Source organism: Pyrus communis, chromosome 16, assembly GCF_041283825.1.
Source record: "Pyrus communis isolate YQ-2024b chromosome 16, ASM4128382v1, whole genome shotgun sequence".
In the NCBI taxonomy this organism is placed as follows: Eukaryota; Viridiplantae; Streptophyta; class Magnoliopsida; order Rosales; family Rosaceae; genus Pyrus; species Pyrus communis.
Genome location: NC_142580.1, coordinates 18,127,274 through 18,145,288, shown reverse-complemented (window position 1 = coordinate 18,145,288; position 18,015 = coordinate 18,127,274). Strand labels below are relative to the sequence as shown.

The window sequence follows — 18,015 nt, the reverse complement described above, 5'->3', positions numbered from 1 at the left end:
GCATTTATTTTGAATTTTCCCAAATTGCTCTAGACAAAATGGAAAAGAGTCATTCCTCCTCATCTGACTACCTGATCTCGCCATTTCTCTCACTCCGTCTCACGTAGCCTTCCTTCCGACTGCACCAACCAGCCTCCTCCTCATCCTTTCTCCTCATTCTCCTGTAGCCTTCCTCATCACCTTTTGATCAGCCTCCAAGCCCCAACAGCTCTCCCATGACGACGAGGACTCCGATTCCTATTGCGTCGGGATTAAACATGAACTGGAGAACAACGACTCGATTACGTCGTTATTAAGAACAAATTGGAGGAAGACAATGTGAACGAGATCTCGGAGACCAGGCCGGTCAATCGTGGACGTCGGTTCATGGTCGAGGACGAGGATAGCGATGGGGATTGAGCTAATATTGAGTCAATGAGTGAGGAAGAGGAGGATCAGGTAGAGGAGTTGGAGGATGATGACGTGGTTGGGAAAGCTTTGCAGAAGTGTGTCAAAATATCGACGGATTTGAGAAAGGAGCTCTACGAGAGTTCGGCTCCAGTGGTTTCTGATCGGTACGCCGAAGTGGAAGCTGCCTCTATGAAGATTGTCAAGAAGGTGCCTTTTCTTACTTTTACTGAGCTTCTTGTGGTATGAATGACATGGAGTTGGAAAGCTCTTACTTTTACTCATTCATAATTGGGCTAAAAAATTTGGTATTCCTTTGTTTCCAATGTAATTAATGAAATAAGGAAAATTACAGGCCAATAGAATGTAGTTGTATAAAAGTATGGTTCTTTTATGTCATTGAGTATTACTTGCATGAAGGTTTTGTATTTCTTTTTAGTATGTGTTGAGAGGTCCTCATAAGCATAAAGACTTTCTATTGTTGTTGTTGGTGTTGTATCGTCCTTCAATTGGATTAGCAAGTGATGGTTACTGGTTATTTGTTGTAGGATGACATTATTGAGGCTTGTAGGTCTAAAGATTGCGATTTTCAACCTATTCTCAAGCCATATCAGTTGGTTGATGTTAACTTTCTTCTTCTGCTGTATCAGAAGGGTATTGGTGGAGGTACTTTTTTTTTTTGTTCTTTGTAAGCATAATTTTGATTTTACTTCTACTTTAGAAAGTAATTTCCTATGTAAAAATGTATGATTGTGATAAATTTTGATTCTCTAGACTCTGAGTAGTACAAGATCTTAAACTGTGTGACTAATAAATTCAGATCGTCGAATGGAATTTCATTAGTCATTTTACTACTGCATGATTTTGAAATGTTAAGCTTAAATGTTCTTAGATCACAATAGTTCAAAATTTTCCAACTGTATTGTTAAATTTATGAGGCTAAATGCATATATGGCTTGGTTTAATCTCAATTCTAATTCATTACAGTTTAGTATCCTTTATGTTTTGTGCAGCCATTTTGACCGACGAGATGGGTCTTGGGAAGACCATTCAGGTACCTGCATGTCCTTTCTCTTGCATATGCCAATAATATTTTCATATTTGGTTTGTAATATTTGTCCTTGTTGAATAAGCTGTAAAATACTTGATGCCATTAAAACATTTAAATGATGACCCAGGTGCACATTTGATTGTATGCCTTGTTTCTGCTTTGGAAAATTTGAGAAAGAGAACTTAAAAAGTGGTGCCCATCATGTAAGAAACCTAATTGGACTAAACTAAATTGTATAAGGAAGAAATGCAATTGCCAATTGTTCAAACTGGTGGGAGTTGTAAACGTGTAAAACTGCTTCCTATAATCAAGGAATATGTGGTGATTATGATCAGAAAACAACTTGCAATTTGAAACTGCAAATAACTGTGAAGAACCAACACTCCATGATAGATGGAAGTTGGCAAAGGTTATACTTATAAAAGGAGTCCCTGCTCACAAAGAAAAGGTTCTGAAAAAAACTAGGGTTCTAGTACCATTGGAACATAAGGTCTTGAGTGAGTAGAAGAGTTCTTGTGTATGATTAACAACCACTAAGGCTGCACCAGGTAAGTTTTTCTCATTACATTTGCTCGTGACCTAGCAAACCATGCTAATATGATTTGGGTTGTTCTTACATTTGGTATCAGAGCCATATTAGTAAGCCCTATGTTCGATGAATTAATAAGAAATACTAATGCTTTAAGCATGTATAAAATTCATATGATGATTATTGCAGCTTTTCTATAACATGATTAATTGTTCTAATGCCATATGTTGCTGCCAACGTTTTATTCACTGCAAGAAAAGGAATATATGGTTTGGAGATTAGACCACTATAAGCATTGCGCTTTTGTCATTCTAGAATTGGTAGTCATGGTTGCTTCAGTTTCACAAGTGATGATCGGTATCTGATTGGAATCGGTTTCTTGATATCTATTTGATATTCATGTTGCAACCAATATGCATACACTTGTAACATGACCTCAATTTTTCTCCGAAAAGAACTTTTCTTCGAATAACATTCCGTGATATCAAACGTATCCTTAACCTTGAGATTTATCACTACTAATATATGTAGTATATGGCTGGGAACATACCTACATGTATGCTATCTACCCCATTGTTTAAGACTTAGTCAGGTACTCGTTTTAAATTATGAACAAAGACTTGATTTATTATGCAGTTAGCCTACTTGAGATTCGTAAAAAGTATTGATCATAAGTCATTTGAATTACCTACACTAGTACAAAAACATATTTGCGCGACGGAGCAAATTTCGTCGTGCAAAGTATGTTTGCACGGCACAAAACCCAAAATGTCGTGCAAAGTGCCATTTGTGCGACGTTTTGTGCGTCGCGCAAGATTTTGGCACCAAACCAAGAATGCTTTACCGCTTTTTTCCCAACTTTGTGCGATGAAGGTGTGCATTTGTTGCGCAAAACAGCTTTGTGCAACGAAGATTGCTGTCGTGCAAAACTGCTTTGTGCGACGAAGGTTCACCTATCTCGCACAAAGTTATTTTGCGCGACGAATGCACACCTTCGTCGCACAAAGTCAATGACTTTGTCGTATAACATAAGATTTTATGGTATTCACTTGTGTAAATATTTTAAATTGATGATCGAATTAGTTCATTGTATTCATATAGAATCAAAGAGTGTAGCTGTAAAAAAAACATTAAAATCGGAGTTAAAATAACTGTTAAATAGTGATTTTTCATTTATAACCGTCAAGTTCAATGATATATATATTTATTTATTAAGTAGCTTTAAATTTATTTATTCTGTTATAACACTTAAGAAATTGAATGGTATATATATTTATTAAGTAACTTTAAATTTATTTACTCTGTTATAACACTTATGAAATTGAATGGTATATATATTTATTAAGTAGCTTTAAATTTATTATTGTAGTTCGGATCGGGTTTTTGTTAGAAAAATATATTATTGTCTTTTATGTAAAAAAAATTAATTTGAAATGAGTAAAGTCACATTTTCAGTAAATTTTATAATATTTTTTCTTATTTTTTTTTTAAATAAAATTTGCGCGACGTCACAATTGGGTCGTAGCGCAAACACACTTCACATGACGCACCTCCAATGTGTTACGTAAAGACTGTTTGTACGACGCATCAACCAGGGTGTCACGCAAAACTGCTTTGCGCGACGTAGGTGCACCTACGTCGCACAAAGCTATTTTGCACAACGAATGAAAACCTTCGTCGCGCAAAGTTAATGACTTTGTGCTATAACATAAGATTTTTTGGTATCCACTTGTGTAAATATTTTAAATTGGCGATTGAATTAGTTCATTGTATTCATATAGGTTCAAGGAGTGTAGCTCTAAAAATTCATCAAAAATCAGAGTTAAAACTACCGTTAAATTATTATTTTTTATTTATAACCGTCGAACAGGTATGTCCCGTTACTTGATCTCTAAATGTTTGTTTTTTGCGATTTTTGGCATATGCAATCTCGATGGATATACGAACAAATTCGATGGTTTGATCGTTGAAACAAATTTCGTAGAATGTGTATCCCATCAAAATGATAACTTCACTAACACTTAGTTTATTTATACTTTCATTAAGTATAACATAAAGATTTTGTGGTATCCACTAGTGTAGATATTTTAAATTGAAGATCAAATTCATTCATTGTATTCATATAGGGTCAAGGAGTGTAGCTGTAAAAAATCATCAAAATCGGAGTTAAAACTATCATTAAATTGTGATTTTTCGTTTATCATCGTCGAAAAGGTTTGTCTCATTACTTGATCTCTGAATGTTTGTTTTTTTCAACTTTTGGCGTATGCAATCTCAACGGATATACAAATAAGTTTGACAGTTGGATCGTTGAAACTGGCTTCGTAGAATGCTTATCTGATCAAAACGATAATTTCACTAACACTTAGAGTTTATTTATACTTTCATTAAGTATAATATAAAGATTTTGTGGTATCCACTAGTGTAAATATTTTAAATTGAAGATCGAATTTATTTATTGTATTCATATAGGGTCAATGAGTGTAGCTGTAAAAAAATCATCAAATTCGGAGTTAAAACTACCATTAAATCGTGATTTTTCGTTTATAACCATAAAAAATGTTTATCCCGTTACTTGATCTTTGAATGTTTGTTTTTTGCGATTTTTGGCTTATGCGATCTCGACGGATATACGAACAAGTTTAACTATTGGATCATTGAAACTAGCTTTGTAGAACGCATATTTCATCAAAATGATAATTTCACTAACACTTAGAGTTTTTTATACTTTCATTAAGTATAACATAAAGATTTTGTGGTATCCACTAGTATAAATATTTTAAATTGAAGATCGAATTCATTCATTGTATTCATATAGGGTCAAGGAGTGTAACTATAAAAAAATCATCAAAATCGGAGTTAAAACTACCGTTAAATCGTGATTTTTCGTTTAGAACCGTCGAAAAGGTTTGTCCCATTACTTGATCTTTGAATGTTTATTTTTTGCTATTTTTTACATATGTGATCTCGACGGATATACGAACAAGTTTGACGGTAGGATTGTTGAAACTAGTTTCGTAAAATGCGTAAGTTCAATTGTGTGTGTGTGTGTATATTAAGTAGCTTTAAATTTTTTTATTTTGTACGTATAACACTTAGAAAAATATATTATTGTGGGTTTTATGTAAAACAAATTGAATTTAAAGGGAACAAAATCACATTTTCAGTAAATGTTATAATATTTTTTTTTTTATTATTAAAAAAAACTCTTTGCGCTACCGCACCCACCCACCCAGCCTCCTCCTGACTGCACCCACCCAGCCATGATCCTCCTCATCCTTCCTTTCGACTGCACCAAACCAGGGATTTATCTTTGCTTAATTCTTTATTTTTCTTCTTTCTAATGCCTTAATTTGAAGATTTTGGTATTTTAATTAGATTCAATTAGGAAAATTAAAATAGAAATTGGAGGTTTTAGTGTTAAATCGAATTTTAGTTATTTTTTTGTGTTTTTGTTGGAATTATTTTAGTTTAGCTGCTTCATCACATGTACTGCTTTCTTTCGTTCTTGCAGCTGATTAGTATTGTGTTAAAGCTTGTATAATTACTAGCTCTGGGAAATTAATGGTTATTAGCTGATGGATTTTTCTACTACTATCATATGATCACATCTAACTAGTTGCATTGCATAGAACAGCTTTCCATGAAATTAATGGTTATTAGGTGTGGACTATACTATAGTATAGTCCACAGGCATCCTTCTGTTTCAATCCAAACAGTTGCTTCTGTTTGTAGCTAGGACCCTGTCCTGAAACCAAAATAGAAATCGTTCAGAATTTACACGTTCTTTAAGTTGTTTAGATGACTTTATTTGCGGATAATTTGATGCAAACAAGGTTTTTTTTTATTCTTTGCAGAACATATCATTCAGTGATCAAAACATATAATTCAAAATTTGAAACCCCTGATTTTGCACTTAATGGCAATGCTATCATTATCACAAGCTAACGTGTTAACTTCTTCCAAGAACATCTGCTGATGGTTATCAGCCAAAAGTAACGGAGCTATAGCCATTAATTATTTTTTTTTATCATCTCTATTATTATCCTACCATGGCTTGTTAAGTTAACGAGAAAAGTTGTGTTGTTAATGCAATCTAGAATGAGTATAGCTTTAATAGTTATAAAGTCTTCTCAGTTTCTAAGAGAACTTTGTGTTATAGTACAAAACTGTCGCCTGGATTTAAGAATCAGATGCAGTAAGTTTTGGGTAAAATCTAGTATGGTTGACATAGGAACTCAGTGAAAAATAGTAGGAATAGGAAAACCGGAGATAAAGAAAACTGAAAATTCATTAGATTATGTCATTAAACTCTTAATAGTAGTATGCTGATATGTTAAGGAATTCACTAAGACTAGTGAAAAATGAATTTTGTGCTTGATAGTTCGTACTAAGTTCTTTGTTTCACCTGTTTATATTATATTATCAGAAATCTTGTTTTTGTAAGACTTCTAAAGAAAATAAAAAAAATCAGTGTAAGCAGTAGTTGTCATCAATCCACCTTTAGGTTGTGCCTTGCATGGCTCTTTCTTTTTCATTGGTCATACTATGAAGGTTCCATTGTTTTTCTTCTTGTTACAGGGAGTAGACGAGCTTCCATTGATATTTTCGTGAAGGTAGCAGGATACCTTGATTGTGCCGTCCGACATGATCTTCCACAGTTGCCTATAGATTGTAAGTAATGAGCTGATTAGTAAATAAGAAGTCTGGAATGTTATTTGTGTATGCACTTAGTCATTTAGAATGACAAGTTTGAGGCTCCAATATGTAAGGCTAAAATAGCCATGTGTAGTGATCCTAGAAATTAGCTAGATGTGTGGCTAAGATAAAATGTGATGTGTGTGGATCCAGCTAAGGCTAATAATCATGTACTGCACGTGTGTGTGCTCAATTTTCCATTAAGAAAAATACATTCCTCTATGCAATTTCTGAGAGAGAAGAGAAGAACATTCATTCCTTTTGCATTCTTCAATCCTTTCTCTATCTCCATACTGTATAACTCAAATAAATCAAGAACACTAACATGGCCTCAGAGCCAATTTCAATCATCTGAGCCTGGGCATAAATCTATGATCTCATTGAGCTGAATTGAAGCTCGGTGAAAGTCGCCGGAGACCCATTATCATCTGAGAAGAGAAATTAACCCGTTCGAACCAAAGATGTCTAGATCTAGAGGCTCGGAAGTGAGAACTCCAATTTTCTTCTATGAGAACTACGAGTTCTGGAGAATTAAGATGGTAACGATCTTCAAATCTCTTGGGTTATGGAATCTGGTAGAAAAGGGGATTACAACCCCACGACTCGAAAAAGAAGAAGATGAAGGAAGATGAAGGGCATCGGAAAATGCAGTTCATGAAGAAATGACTACTGTGTTCATGAGGGATGCAAAGGCTCTAGGAATCATACAAAATGCAATCTTTGATCAAATCTTCCCTCGGATTGCCAACGCTGATTCAGCTAAGATCGCATAGGATCTGTTGTATAGAGAATACCACGATGATGATCAGGTTAGATCGGTAAAACTTCAAAATCTTAGACGAGAATTTGAATATGCTAGGATGCGAGATAATGAATCTTTATCTGGTTATCTTACAAGGCTGAATGAATTGATTAATCAGATGAAAACATTTGATGAATCTCTTTCTAATGAGAGACTTGTGCAAAGGGTTCTGATTAGTCTAAGTAAACAACATGATGCTATATGTTTGGTTATAGAAAATATAAAATGTTTGGAGAATGTAGAATTGCAAGAGGTAATTGCAATCTTAAAAAGCCAAGAACAACGGTTTGATTTGCACACTGTTGATACTACTGGGAAAGCATTTATATCTCTTTCAGTGAGTCCAAAGGAGCACAATCTGGTCCATCTCAGCTCCATAAGAACTGGAATTCTAAGGGCAAGAAATGGGATTCAAAACCCAAGTTTTAGCAGAAATTTCCTACTAGTTCTGCACATAATGCACATTCAATGGGTCAGACAGTTGCAAAACCACAGTGCAGGGTATGCTCTAAATTTCATTTTGGTGAGTGTAGGTATAAGGGGAAGCCTAAATGCTACAACAGTGAAAAGTTTGGACACTGGGCTAGAGAGTGCACTGCAGGCAAATCAATGCAAAAGGCAAAGAGTGCTAATCAAGTAGAGGTGACAAGGAACTTATTCTGTGCCAATAACACTATCTCTGAATCAGTTGTCAATGGTGAATGGTATATTGACAGTGGTTGCAGCAACCACATGACTGGAAATGAGAAGCTACTGGTTGATATAAGGACAAATGTGGTAGGCAAAGTACAAATGCCAACGGGTGAGCTTATGAATGTAGCTGGAATAGGCACTCTAGTAATTGATACTACCAAGGGCAGAAAATACATCAAGGAAGTAATGTATCTACCTGGATTGAAGAAGAACTTACTGAGTGTGGGAGAGATGGATGAGCACGGGTATTATTTGTTGTTTGGAGGTAAAATGTGCAGTATTTTTTATGGTCTTTCACCGGAATGCCTTGTAATTAAAGTAGAAATGATGAGGAATATATGCTATCCTTTAGAACTATTACCTAATGATCATATAGCCCTGAAAACAAGTTTGTCTCACTCTACTTGGACCTGGCACAAAAGGCTAGGCCATCTGCATCTAAGGGGTTTAAAACAACTCAAAGAGAAAGAAATGGTGCACGGAGTTCCATACTTAGAAGAAGTTGATGTAGTTTGTGAAGGTTGTCAGCAATCCTCTAGAATTAATTCATGTAGATTTATGTGGGCCTATGCAAAATGAGTCCATTGCTGGTAACAAGTACTTTATTCTTCTTATAAATGACTACACAAGAATGATGTGGGTTTATTTTCTCATATACAAGTCAGATGCATTGAATTGTTTTAGAAAATTCAAATCTATGGTAGAGCTACAGAGTGCTTTTAGATTAAAATGCCTGAGAAGTGACAGAGGGGGTGAATTCACATCATGTGAGTTTAACAAGTTGTGTGAAGATGTAGGTATTCAAATACAACTCTCTATGGCATATACTCCACAACAGAATGAAGTTGTAGAGAGAAAGAATAGAACTGTAGTTGAAATGGCAAAAGCCATGCTTCATAACAAAGGATTACCTTACTATTTGTGGGCAGAATCTATACACACAGCTGTCTACATACTGAATAGATGTCCTACAAGAGCTCTCGGAGATATAACTCCTTTTGAAGTATTAAGTGGTCGAAAACCAGGGATTGCACATCTTAGAATCTTTGGTTATGTGTGTTATGTACACATGCTAAGTGAGTTGAGATAGAAACTAGATGCAAAGAGTGTCAAAGGCATATTTGTAGGTTATGCAACCTGTGAAAAGGGGTACAGAGTGTATGATCCTCTCACTAAGAAGCTTATACTCTCGAGAGATGTTGTGTTTGATGAAAATGCAGCCTGGGAATGGAAGAAGGTCTCTGAGAACTATGTAACTGTGTTCAATCATGATGAGTTATCTGAGATGCCTAAAGGTACTTCACTAGAGGCAACTCCTGAAGGTCATGACTATACTCAGTCACCAAGCTTGTTATCTTCTCATGAATCAACAAGTGATGTAAGTAGCAGCATGAGAAAGTCTCAAGCCTTTGATCACACTCCATTGAGGTGGAGAAACCTGGATGATGTTCTAGCTCAATGCAATCTCTGCATTATGGAACCTAAAAAGTTTGATGGGGCAGCTAAGGATCAATCATGGATGAAAGCTATGAAAGATGAATTGTCAATGATTGAAAAGAATGCAACATGGGAGCTAATGAACAGACCAACTAATAAACCTATAATTAGGGTTAAGCGGGTGTTCAAGACCAAGCTTAACCTTGATGGATTAGTGCAAAAGAATAAAGCAAGGCTGGTAGCCAAAGGATATGCTTATAAACCAAGTGTTGATTATAATGAGACCTTTGCACCTGTGGCTAGACTTGATACAATTCGAACACTAGTGGCATGGGTAGCATAGAAGTTGGAAATTGTACCAACTAGATGTTAACTCTGCTTTTCTGAATGGAGTACTCGAAGATGAGGTTTATGTAGAACAGCCAGATGGTTTTGTGATAAAGGGGAGTGAAGACAAAGTATACAAGCTTCATAAAGCCTTGTATGGCTTGAAACAGGCACCAAGGGCCTGGTATAGTGAAATTGACTCTTATTTTGCTTAATGTGGATTTGAAAAGAGTCAAAGTGAGGCCACTCTATATACCAAAACCAGAGGAGAAGTAGAAATTCTAATTGTGTACACGAGGAATAGTCAACCAATGTTGGAAGAATTCAAGAGAGACATGATGAGAAAGTATGAAATGACAGATTGGGGGCTCTTGCATCATTTTCTGGGAATGGGAGTCATCCAAACACAGACAAGCATTTTTATTCATCAAAGAAAGTATGATGCATCTTTGTTGAACAAATTTGGCTTGAGTAAGTGTAAATCTGTTGCTACACCTTTGGTTACAGCTGAGAAGCTTAGCAAAGATGATGGGCAGTGATCCAACAAATGAAGAACAATATAGGAAAATTGTGGGAAGTCTGTTGCATCTCACAACCACAAGACCTGATGTGATGTATGCAGCTAGTTTACTTGCAAGGTTCATGCACTGCCCCACAAACAAACACTATGAAACTGCCAAAAGAGTTCTCAGGTATATCAAATGAACACTTGACTATGGCTTGGAGTATGTGAAAGGAAGAAATGCAATCCTAATTGGTTACTGTGATAGTGATTGCGGTGGTTCAATTGATGATAGTACAAGTACCTCAGGATATGCATTCTCCTTTGGTAGTAGAGTTTTTTCTTGGGCCTCGGTTAAACAGAATTGTGTTGCACTTTCAACTACAGAAGCAGAGTATATTAGTGCATCAGAGGCAACTGCACAAGACATTTGGCTCAGGTTTTTTTTGGAAGATTTTGGTGAATTTCAAACTGAGGCAACTTCACTTCAGTGCGACAATACTGCTACAATTGCCATTACAAAGAACCCTGTGTTTCACCGGAAAACTAAGCATATCGATCGAAGATATCACTTCATCAAGGATGCTTTACAAGAAGGAATCATTGATCTTGTTTGCTGTAGTAAAAATGAGCAACTGGCAGATATCTTCACAAAGTTATTGGCTAAGGATTTGTAAGTAATGAGCTGATTAGTAAATAAGAAGTCTTGAATGTTATTTGTGTATGCACTTAGTCTTTTAGAATGACAAGTGTGAGACTCCAATATGTAAGGCTACAATAGCCATGTGTAGTGATCCTAGAAATTAGCTAGATGTGTGGCTGAGATAAAATGTGATGTGTGTGGATCCAGTTAAGGCTAATAGTCATGTAATGCACGTGTGTGTGCTCAATTTTCCATTAAGAAAAATATATTCGTCTCTGCAATTTCTGAGAGAGAAGAGAAGAACATTCGTTCCTTTTGCATTCTTCAATCCTTTCTCTATCTCCATATTGTACAACTTAGATAAATCAAGGACACTAACATTGCCTACTAAGCTCTAGTTTGTATCAGTTTAAAATTTGCACTGATTTTTAACTTTCTGCTTGTTATCATGTTCCTAACGCTGTTATTTATAATATTCTGACTATTCCTTGATTGCAGGAGAAACCTGCCAATTGACTTAGCAGAAGGAGTTCTTGGAGCACCTTGCCTACAAGCATTAGGACAGGTTGCAACTTTACTTAAAGGGACCGATCTGGTAAAATGTTGCATTTTATATTTCAAGATTTATGCTTCTGAAATGCCATCTCTTACTATAAAACATAAGTATTGCAGTCAGCCTGAAGTTGTGAACCTATCCTGCTTAATGAGCACAAAGGGTACAACTGCAATAAGTTTGGTTTTTCATGCATCTTCTTTATTTCTTTTTTGACGTCTCGTTATGGTCCAGCTTATCCCGAAAATGAAATTTAGTTGGAACCTTGTGTCTTCTGACTATTATCTTTTGCTGACCCTTTTTATCGCTTGATTTCATTGTTTTATTTTATAATTTTTACTTCATTCTTTCAGTCTTTACAAAAGCTACACTTGCAGTGAAGGCTTGCATGTGAAATGGTAAAGTATTGGCAACAGGTAAGAAATTTATCATCGTTGCTGGTTTGATCATGTCAATGAGTAATATCATTTAATGTTTGGGATATTTGTTATAAATTTTCCATGCTTCCATTGTGTTCCTGTTTTAATTCATCTCCTTTGGCTTATGTGCATTTTGAATTTGAACCTTGTGAATTGAGTTGGAAAGAGGAAACAGTAGTCAGCTCGAACAGCATCAGTTCAGGGTCTGAATTTAGATATTCTAGATTAACAGGCCATTATAATGATCCTAAAACTGCGTTGTGAGTACATGGTGGATTCCATCGATGGCAAGGTGAAAAAACCAAAAATGATAACAAATATACACCCTCTTTTTGATGCCTTAGGTGAGCTTACCCCATTTATACTACCACTCTATATTTACTAGTGAGTTTGTTTGGTTCTAGGATATTATCTCTTTCTATCGGTAGTCTTTCGTAATGTGCCGGACTCTTGCACGAAGGCTATCATGCCTTCTCGTGCATATATGATGCATGCCCATGATGCTGAACTTACCCACATACCCAACATTTAGAATGGGTAAAAAAACATGAACTCTCTCAATACTCCAAACAAGAGGATCTAACTTCCAATTTGGACTGTTTGTCTAAAATCATATCCTTATTCAGTATTCCTTTTATTCATAATCCAATTTTTTGCTACATTCTTAGGTTTTCCTTTTGCCTTTCCCAACATTGAGTAATTTTGGTTGTTCTCTATTTGGAGTAGTTGTGAGAAGTTCCAATATATTTCATATCAGTTACATGTCATATATAAGTTGTTAATTCTTGTGGTTCACTATGTTTCTCATGATTACTCGTCATCCGAACACATTATATGTTTGTTGAATCACATGGTGATCCTGAAGCATATTGCTTTCTTTATGCCACTATTTGCAGGCTCAAGATAACATTATGAACCTTCCATTATTAAATGGTTGGGGTGAAAAGCATCGGCTCTTTGTGAAGTGGAAATATGTTGAGGCAAAGGTATGTTGCACTTTCTGCTCGTCTTGTTTATGCTCTTACCACTATCCTAAATTTATGAGTTTTACCTCCCGCTATAAGGATAGTGTCTATGAGAGTAATAAGGAAACCAAAAGATGCTTCAAGCAAAGTGCGGATAAACCGTGATCTGTACTCACACGAAAAGTATGTCCTGCCTGAGAGAACTATTACCAGTAGTATTTTGTTTATGCCTAAATGCAATCTCCTTTTCACTCTTGGCACCCCTAATTGCAATCTCAGTGTTCTTGGCTGATGATACATAGAACAAACCCTCGGGAATAATTAACGTCTGTTTTTGGATATTTCAACTGCAGAATCATGGAGACAGCACCAACATTGCCCGATTTCGCTTTGGCCTTGAAACCGGAGGAATTCCAACTTCCTCCAGTAGATCCCTCTTAGAACATGGAGCACATGAATAAGGGCTCCAACCAGCTCAGGAATGACAAAATATAAGCAATATATGAGAATAGTTTTTTGCATTCGATTAGGCCCCCTGGTGTTTTTTTTAGCTACATTTAAGTTTTATTGTACAGGCCTTATAGATGTCTGGCCTCCAAATCCCAATGGCAGCACCTGATCTTGCTCCACCTTCGACCTCCCAGCCACTTCGTCCAACCGATACCTAGTAGCCTGATGTATCAAACCTAGAGGACTACTTGTAGTTTTTTCATTTTTGTTCGAACATCTTGTATGTACATTTTCTTATATTTTATAATTAAATACTTTTTCTTGGTTTATTAATTATTGTTTAGAATTTAATTACAATATTTATTAAAAATTAAATAAAAAATATTTTTGCTAAAAAAAAAAAAAAAAACAAGGGTTTGTGCAACGAAGAAGTAACATGCATCACACAAAGTATCTTTGCACAACGCAGGTCCTACGTCATGTAAAGTAGTTTTGGTCTTTTGCATGCCAAACTGCCATCTATTTGATCAATCGAATGCCATCTTCTATTCTTCAAAATCAATCACCTTTTGAACTATTATACTCTACTATTCCTGAAATCCAACACCTAAGGGTTTTTGGCTGTGCTTGCTTTCCACTTTTAAAACCTTATAACAGCAACAAATTACAACTTAAGTCTGCAAAATGTATATCTTTGGGATATGCTTCCAACTATAAAGGTTATATATGCTTGACCTCAACCTTGGAAAGCTATATATACATATACATATATATATATATATATATATCAAGACATGTCATTTTCAATGAACTTGACTTTCCTTATAATGCTTTGAGTCCTAAGTCATAGTGTTCACAATTCCAATGTTTAAAACCTGATAGTAATTCACCAATCCTCCCTGTTGTGATGCCTACCTTGCAAAATGTCCTCGTTTCTCCATCATCAGCTCCTTCTCTTGTCCATGAACCTAATTCATTAACTTCTCAGTCTTCCCCAACACAATCTTCTTCACCATATATATCCCCTCAACCATTATCACCAACTCAGTTCATTGCTGCCCAAGATTCTCCAGCTCTTATGGTTCCTGAATATAGTTTTGAAAGTTTACAAGTAGTCCTTGGCAAAGTTGTTTGGTATATGGAGAAGAAGTGGGTTCGTGAGACAGGTGCCTCTTTTTCCAGATCGACCACAGGATAGGTCATTGCCCTGACGGAGGAAGTGGCAACCCTAAAAGGTCAGCTTGCGGCCCAACAAGTAGTCAGGGAGGCCGAAGCAGCAGCTCGGAAAGCTGAGATTGCAACCCAGTTATCGCCCAGGATGATAAGATGAGTATGATCTTAGGGCCTTACAGATGTTCGGCCTTCAAATCCCAATGCCAGCACCTGATCTTGCTCCACCATCGACCTCCCAGCCACTTCGTCCAGTCGATACCTAGTAGCCTGATGCATCAAGTCTAGAAGACTACTTTTTGTAGTTTTTTCTTTTATGTTCAAACATCTTGTATGTACATTTTCATATATTTTATAATTAAATACTTTTTCTTGGTTTATTAATTATTGTTTATAATTTAATTACAATATTTATGAAATAAAAATAAATAAATAAATAATATTTTTGCCTTTGTGCAACGCATGTTACTTTTTCATCACACAAAAGCTCTTTGAGCGACGCAAGTTCTCTTGTCGCGTAAAGTCCTTTTGCACGACGCAGGTTCTATTGTCGCACAAAGGCCTTTTAGGCGACACATGTTATCTCTTCGTCGCGCAAACCTTGCTTTCATTGACTTTGCATGATGGTTTGCGCGCAACAAAGATGTCATTGGGCTAATTTTCAGGCAACGTTTTTTGACTTTGCGCGACGAAGGTACCTGTATCGCGCAAACTATTTTTTGTACTAGTGTTTAGATATTGCAAAAGATAATGAGGATCCTTAACCAAAAACGGTGAAAGAAGCAACTTTGTGAATCTCTCTTGGGATAAGGATATATTAAAAACCCAATATGACCATGTGTTGCTTTTAAAAGATCTTTTCATTTTTGCAACATATGTAACTGATACACAAAGGCCATTGATTATTTAACGAAGGAATTCAAAATGAAAATCATGGAGAGAGAATTTTGCCTTGGTCTGCAGATCAAGCATTTGACAACCGGCATCTGTATCCACAATCAACAAGCTGCACAATTTGAGAAAGGCTCATCATCTGTCCACTTGTCATCCTCTAATTGATTTTTAGTTGTACAAGTCTTCTCCCATTATCAAGTGACTTTAAAGTTTAATGTTATCAAATGACGTACATGTGAAAATCTCGTAGCATTCACCTTGTACTTGAGTCACGAATTCGATTCACCCACCCCTGACGTCGCTTGATTAGTGTTATCAAACTCTTTCATTACTAGAAAGTCACGATATTTAGGCTATGTTGGTGTGAGAGATTTGCAACTAACTAGGAATTTGAACTAAATGTAGCTAGAAATGTACTACAAAGAATGGATATCTACATGATGATTCCAAAGATAAAAACAACAGATCTACAAGTGACTCATTCCGAGTACTCATTTGCAAATCTTGCATTGTATAATTCGTATCAACTCATTTTCGTATTCCTTTCTAACCATGTTTAGTCAAAACTAATCCACGAGTAAATAGTTTGAGCCAATACCCTTGGAGCGAGTTGTGGGACATGACACTAGGACGTGGCTGAGACGTAATGCTACTGCATCTGCTTCTGGAAAAGTTAAAAGGTACTTAAAAACACATTTTTTACAATGGCCGTCAAAATGGTTTAAAACTGCCTCTAGGCCCCAGAAGCGCTTCATGGAGTAACAATTGTGACCAAAATTGCTTTCTACAAGTGCTGTCCTAAATGAACCCTTAAGGACATTCTTATAAACTGAATAGATAATGTGCCCTTCAGTATTGTAGTATAATGATATTCCTCTTCATTTGTAAGTGAAGTCTTCGGTTTGATTCTCGCCAAAGGTGAATTCAAACCACATTATTGCTAGCCCATTGTAAGACTAAGCACCCATGTCCCCCCTTAGTATAAATAATATCGCTTGTCCCAAAAAAAAAAAAAAAGGTTAAATCAAACGCTCAATGTTGATTTGGAAATACCCAAACAGACTCAAAATGACCCCTAAACTCCAATCGTACAACATAGACCACCAATAGTCTTTAGGTTAGTCTATCTACAAGCCAAAATCCATCTAGGTGTACTTAGCAGGTAAACAGAAGATGCAACAGCCTTAGATTTGTGATGCACAACTCGGTTATAAAGCCAAACAATGGGAACGCAAGTAGAACCGGCAAAAACCACAGATTCTCTTTTGAAATATCAACATGCAGATTTCTATTTGATTGTCTAACTGCTGGATGAAAGTGTAGGTAGTCGAGGAGAGGTCATATAGGTTATGATGCTTCTGCTTCTACTTTTGTGTGTTCCAAAATGAGTCTAAAAAGCGTTAAAAACAAGGTGACATTGTAGGCCATAAAGGTATATGTTTTGAGAAGAATGGAAATCAATTGTAATAGCTACAGAGAATGTCCTAACTTTCGAATAAGCAGCAGCAGCATCTTGCTCATACATTAGGAAACAGGGTTATGGATACTAGGTACACATACGATATGGAAAAGACCCCACCAAGTTAAAAGAAAACCAAAGAGTTGCAATACTACCCAAAACAACACTGAAAAAAAAACAAAAAAAAAAAAAAACATATATTCAATTGAAAAACTTGCGTAGTTAAAAACCTAAATCTTGACAAGTTATCTAATCACACAATATATTTACTTATAGTAATCTGATCGCCTAAGCATATATCATTCGGGTACAATTGGCAAAAGGTGTTACGGACTAAACCTTCCTGTGTTCATTTACCCCTAAAGTGCTTTCCTATAAAAGATGTAAAGCATCCTAACATTCAAGGTTTTGCCCTCACTCTGATACGCACCAAGGTTATCCACTCTCTGGTTATACACCTTATTGTGTTCATTCATTCCCTTAAAACCCTATAAGCATCGTACTCATTTGAAACTCAAAATCTGTATCATGTGTTCATATGGATATCATAGTGAAGTATCGACGTGGATATGACATTGAAGTATTGACATGATATGATGTTGAACGATTAATCTAGAAAACGAGGGTTACTTCGGGAGTATTATAATCCCATATCCACATTTAGTATCATAATGGTATGTTGGAATAGCTGAGAAGTATCAGTATCTCATATGCACATGGGTCTTTCATAGAAGTATATGTGGTACAAACCATTCTATTGTATCACGGTTTCGTGCAAATCTAAATTGCCATCCAAAAAAGTAATATCTAGGGTTTTAACTGTGACATCAGGCTGAAATTCTACATCAAACCAAACAAGCATCGTGATTGCACTGTTCAAATTTCTCACAGAAAATGATGTGTGCTCTATCATAAGTCATAGCGTTTCCTCAATTACATCAAATATTATGATTCTTTAAGTTGCAGCAGGGCAGACATCACTGTTATGAAAGCAAATAAACATAAAGCATGATTCTTCATGCAAGAAAACAGGACG

The 18,015-nt window shown here is 36.0% G+C and overlaps 1 pseudogene; it reads left to right on the top strand.

Moving 5' to 3' along the window:
* The first annotated feature begins 414 nt into the window (after positions 1-414).
* LOC148690090 (uncharacterized) lies at positions 415-13,577 on the top strand (annotated as a pseudogene).
* Positions 13,578-18,015: the final 4,438 nt, after the last annotated feature.